This window comes from Sceloporus occidentalis, unplaced genomic scaffold, assembly GCF_023333645.1.
Source record: "Sceloporus occidentalis isolate IW3139 unplaced genomic scaffold, rSceOcc1.0.p SCAF_72, whole genome shotgun sequence".
In the NCBI taxonomy this organism is placed as follows: domain Eukaryota; kingdom Metazoa; phylum Chordata; class Lepidosauria; order Squamata; family Phrynosomatidae; genus Sceloporus; species Sceloporus occidentalis.
Genome location: NW_028317052.1, coordinates 4,783,916 through 4,790,418, shown reverse-complemented (window position 1 = coordinate 4,790,418; position 6,503 = coordinate 4,783,916).

Sequence of the window (6,503 nt, the reverse complement as noted above, 5' to 3'; positions counted from 1 at the left end):
TGACTCTCTGGCCCCTGGGGAAATCTGGCCAACTACAAAGCTTTGCTTTATTTTTCATTTAAATTAATATTGTGCTTTCTCACTCCTCTTTTTTTGACAGTGTGTAATTGCCAAAGTTTGCATTCCATACATTTACAGATTTCTCAGTGTTCTAGCTGCTTTACATGTGTGCTTTTTGATTTGTAGTGTACCTTTTCTTTCTTTCTCCCATTTTTGTAATGGAATAAAGTAAATGTAGATAATGTTATAGAGGGCCTTTCGTTATTACATCACGTTTTGTATTGCATTTGTTTCCTTTTAAATAACAATTCTAGTACTCGGCATTCTTCCATTTTCTCTTAAAGGTAGTAGTGAAATGAGGCCAGAATAACTGGCATTTTCCAGGCTTATTACCATTTGCTTTACTAAGATAGGATTCTCAGCTGCTCCTACCTTTAAAGAGCTGATGCAGCACCTTTTTTATGCTTTTATTGACATGTGCACAACCCTCTGAAACCAAGCAGGATTTAGAATTTGCCTAGAATACTGTAATTCTGCTCGTGGGATGCTTCAGTAGCGGTTAGAAGCCCCTGTGAGGGCTTCATTATAGTCACTGCGTGTCTCTCGCCACTGCAGACCTACTTGCCCTTAGAAGTCTGTGTACCAGAGATCCAGGGCTGCACTAATTCAGATCTCTGCCATATTATTTCCCTAAAGTCCACATAGAGGTCTAAACATCACATGTTTGGGGCTATCATTGCGGTTATTAAAAAGGCATGCTGTGCAGGCGTGCCCTGGGCTTACTATAAGGCAAGGTAAACAGACACAGCACTATTTTGGTTGCATATAGAGTTTCGAGTACATTTTGTACTAGTATTATTAACATGGTAGATTTTTTTATTATATATATATATCTCCTACAATACTTTTATATAATTCGGTAGAATGTGCTTAAATCTCATGAATAGAATGAACCCCAAGAAAGTTCTTAAGAAAATATGCAAGTATGCAAAGTTTGTGCCCATTGGATGTGAAATTGTAGGGAGTTAGGTGGCAAGCAAAGGTACAGATAGATCTTTAATGTTTGAGTAAATTTCCCCTATTAACCATTGTCCTTCAATGTGGTTTTAAACATTTAAACAATATACCTTACAGAAAAGGGGACATGTAAATGTCTTGTGAATAACCTGTGCCAAACCTTGTTTCATGGAATGGTGCCCCCCCCCCCCTCAACTCTTCCTAATTGCTGATGGAAAGTGTGTACTTAACGATGCACAGTCCAGGTTCTGCTTTTCAACACATTTTTTTCTATATAAATTAACATGTATGTATCTGAAAATGGCAGTTATCTCCAGTTGTGGTTAAATTTGTGTAAAATTAAATTAGTTACTATAGTGCTCCATTTCCAAGCAGACAGGTCAATTAATCGCTTTCTAAAAGATTCACCCGCGCTAATTAACAAGTGGTCTTATGTATGTGGATAACCCGCATACCTGCTCTGTTGAGGTTCTTTGAAGACTGACGCTTCTTGGTTTCCCTGATTTCAAGCATATACCAGTATTCTTAACATTGACCATCTGCAGTTTGTATAATTATGCATATGGATAATCATCATTGCCTATGAGAAGATTTTGGACTCCTTTTGCTCATTCTTCTAGTATTAGGAGTTAGCATGGGATTACCATGAATATCTGTCAACCGAGGGAAAATTGAGTGAAAACTTTATAATTCTGGACTGTACAGACAAATAACATGGTGAATGTGGATACACAGGTCATTGGGTTCATTAAATTCAAATATTCATAGAATAAGGACCAGTTTCCTGTACTGTTCAAATGGATGATGCGCATTAAAGTACTTGAACCTACAGCTTAGCTGTGTTCTATTTGTGTCACTCAATAGAACCCCCTTTTGTACATGCCTGTAACTATATATATATATATATATATATATATATATATATATATATATATATATATATACTTACATAGTAACTGCTGCATCCCCCACTTCCCTTCTGTATGTTCCTTGTGCCCTGTGTCTCCCTTGTTGTCCTGCGCAGTGTCGGGGGGATGTTTGCTGTTCGTTGTAGGAGCCGATCAGCTCGCCCCTTCGTGGGACGTATTAGGGGTATGGACCTGTCAAAACGCCGGTGCCCTGGAACGATTGATGTGCATTAATCCGGCCCTGCTGTCAGGAGATGCTTGGCTAAACACTTCTGCACGACAAATAGTTTGGGAGAGGGCAAAGGGACAAATGCATACAATATAAATTTTTGCTAAATGGATAATACGAACAATGCCTGGGCAAAACATGAACCCTTGTACAAGAGAAAAAGTGATGGTTTGTGTACGTTTTACACAATGTATCAGGCAATTGGTTTTGTTATTAAATATATATGATGTGAAAATACCTGTATAATGGCATGGGGTATATTACAAGCCTAAGTGCTTTCACTTAATTCCATTTCCAGTATACGTTTCCGATGTGACAGGCCTTTGAAGCCTTTGATGGGGGAAATATAATCTTTGTCTATCTGATTGAAATGAGCTTTGAACAGTGTGTTCTAGGGGAGCGCATGTCTGATGTTCACAGAAGAAATTCTGCTTTCTTCTTTTTCTGCAGTTCACACAACGGCATCTGAGGCCGAATCTGCACTTTAGCAAACTTCCCGCATCCCTCTTAGCTTCATTTGCTCTTGAAACACCATCTCTCTGCATCCATTTTTATTTACTACCTTTTTTTTTTTTGGTAAGATACTGAGAATTGCAGACTGCTTAATACCCCTCCTCTTCCCTAAATCCACCCCCCAGCCGGAGTCTTGCTGAGAACTCGGCTGTTCTGACCTCGCTTAGAAGCGCATACTGTACTATGATCCTCGGCACTCCGAGATTGACAAATTACAGGTTGAAAAGCAGCGATCAGTCTTTCTATTGTAGAAACCTACCTTTTTATTTCTAAACCTTCCAACCTCCAATTTCAAGCAGAAGCGGCTGAAAATCAGGTATAGCTGTGACAGTTTTCTGCCCTGACTATCGTAGTCCTGTCCCAGAAGATAGCATGTATTATCTGTACAAACACCCTTCATATCTGACACGCAATATGGCATAATGCTTGTATAAAGTAGGAACTTGCTGTCCCTGCTTCTTTCAAAGTGGCAACAAATGTTACACCTTCATCATCAATGACATAAGTCCTATAAAGAATTAGTTTTAAAGCATATTTCTTGTATTGGTTTTTATGGTCGCATTTTGTCATGATTTGTAATCCTCGCTTTAACATTGGGGGGGGGGGTCATGCTGCTTCCTTAGGAGATAGCATTGTAAAGTATTATGCCCCAGGCTACTGCTTCTTATACGCACAAAGGTCACATGAAGGTGACTGGTTATTAGACCAGTCTCTAGCGGCAGTGGCTGTGATATTATGCTATGAAATTACATCAATGATAAAAAATATCCCTCTCTCAAAATAAGATGAATCACTATCATTTTAGAGAAGAATAGGTAAAAATCACTCTATCATTTTTGACTACCTTTGTGATATCTCTATAGTGAGCATTACCATTCTTTTGTGTTTTGGCCCTTCACAAGCCACTCTGTCTTCTTTCAGATTAGAAAAAGCATCACCACGATGATTCGTATTAAGCCATTTCTGCCGTGAGTTTCGAGAAATGAAAGAAAAAGGGTTGCCACAATGCCAAGACAAATCTTTGCTTTTCAGCTTTCGCAACAGGCATTAGTCCTGTTAGACTACAATAATCTCGGCAAATGCCCTTTACAGTATTGTTTCAGCAGATAACACTGGTATACATTAACTCCTGTTGTCTGTGTGTGCTCCTCTCTATTCTGAGACAGGGAAGCTCTTTGTAGCTGGCAACTCTTCTCAATCTCTCTGCTCTGTTTACAACATTCTTTTATGCCTGTTTGCTTTATCAGCCTCACCTCAGCTTTTACGTTATTTGAGCGGCTGAGTTTACAAAGCAGTTTTCAACACGATTAGCTCCGTATGAGAAAATAATATGGCAATTAAAAATAAAACGTGATCACTGTGCCTTTTATGTTGAGTGTCGATCTCCCTCCTGTCTCTTATTGGCAGATGATAGAGGAGAAAATACGTAATCTGCTATCTGTCCGTGTTGGGAATGGTTTATGCTTTCCATTAGAACTCAGCTGGTCCCCTGTGCACTGCACTCACTTCTTGAACTGTCGGGGCAGAAAATGCTTTTCTTTCCACTGCAGAAGTCTGTCGTTGCAAAGTATAAATATTATTGATTCTGGTATTTAATACACTAATGAAAGTCACTATTATTGACTTTGTAATTAATATGCTGTCTCGGAGTAAAGTTCGACTGGGGCAATATGTTACAACACAGCTCAGATGTTCTACACTGTAGGTTTTCCTACACAAAATAAAGCGATTGCCTGTGTAATTCTAAAGTGGTATTCTCTTCGCCTGCGTTCCCTGGAGAAAGCCACTTTGGCTCTTAGCAGACGGATTGAAGGATACGTGCTCTCTCACATAGACAGACTTGGCTTGAGCCGTGGCTCCTTGCGGTGTCTTCTCTAAAAAAAGAAAATCTTTACAAAATAAGATGGGAGTGTGATTATATTATGGATAAATTCATTTTTTTTGTGATCTGTTGCTAATGATTTTAAATGATTTGCAGGTAAAAAAGATGATTATCCTTGCTGAATTGTAAAGGTCATGTCCCCGTGTCTTCCACCCGCAATGGGTTCGACACAGGTACAGTTTGTTCATTCAGGTCTTGGCTGGACCTTGGACTAATCAGTGCAAGAACAATGTCCTAGCATGTGAGGGTCACCAACTAAAAAAGAATGTTCCATATTTGATATAATGGGTTAGGTTTCCTAAAAGTCTCAAAATATTTACAGTAGATTTTACAGTGTTTAAGCTACATCTAATTGCTAAGTCGGTGTTTTCAAAGTAATATCTATTGCTCCAGAGCTGTCTGACTGAGGATTGCAATTGTGCCGGAGCATTAGAATTGCACTTACAGATTTAAAAAAAAAAAAAAAAAGGTGTGTATATATATATATATATATATATATATATATATATATATATATATATATATAACCCTCTTTGTGTGTCATCTTTTTGGGGGAATCTGATTATTTAGCCTGATTAAGCTATCTCTCCCATATCTTTAGGTTGTCAATTACATCAGACCGATTTTAATAATTGTGAGGTGATTAGAAGGGGGAAAACTTCAGGGCATGTTCTGATATCCGTTTTCATTATAGTTGTGTGAAAAAGAAAGCACACCCTCTTTGAATTCTGTGGTTTTACATATCAGGGCATAATAACAACCATCTGTTCCTTAACAGGTCGAAAAATAAGGTAAATACAACCTCAGAAGAACAACTCCACATGATTTGTCATGATTTATTAAACAAAAATAAAGCCAAAATGGAGAAGCCATGTGTGAAAAACTAAGTACACCTTATGATTCAATAGCTTGTAGAACCACCGTTAGCAGCAATAACTTGAAGTAATTGTTTTCTGTATCAGTCTCTCAGATTGCTGCGGAGGAATTTCGGCCTGCTCTTCTTTACAACGTTGCTTCAGTTCATTGAGGTTTGCAGGGCATTTGTTTACACACAGCTCTGTTAAGGTCCCGCCACAGCATTTTAATCTGGTAGAGGTCTGGACTTTGACTGGGCCATTGAAACACATTGATTATTTTCTTTTTCAGCCATTCTCTTGTAGATTTGCTAGTGTGCCTGGGATCATTGTCCTTTTGTATCAAAATGTTTGCCAAGCTTTAGCTGTCATTTGACTCTAGAACACTTTGCTATACAGATGGGTTCATGGTCCTGTGGCTGAAAAACAAACCCAAATCATCACCCCTCCATCAGCATGCTTGACAGCATATCAGCAAAATATACAGTGTTTGGTTTTCGCCAAACGTGGAGCTGTGCATTCAAACATTTCCACTTTGGTCTTGTCTGTCCAAGGGACATTGTTCCAGAAAATTTGTGGTTTTCTCAAATGCAATGTTGCAAGCCTAAGCCGTGCTGCCATGTCCTTTTTTGAGAAAAGAGGCTTTCTCCTGGAAACTGTTCCAAACAAACCATACTTGTTCAGCCTTTTTCTTGAATGTCTTGAATGTTTTCTACTTTTGAATTGTTTTCACTGTAGAATGATGGACTTTAAGTTGTTTGGAAATGGCCTCATAACCCTTCCCAGATTGATGGGCAGCAACAATTGCTTCTCTAAGATCATTGATGATGTCTTTCCTCTTTGGCATTGTATTAACACACACCTGAATGCTCCAGACCATCAAACTGCTAAAAGATCAGCTTTTATAATGGTGGTCACAATTGCTGATGGTCACTTAATCAAGGGCATTTGATTAGCAGCACCTGTCTGCTACTTAGCATCTTAATTCCTATGGAAGCAGTAAGGGTATATTTAGTTTTCACACATGGTTTCTCCATTTTGGCTTTATTTTTAAAGATGTTTGTTCTTTTTCAGACAACTGTAGGTGAACTTGTAACTGT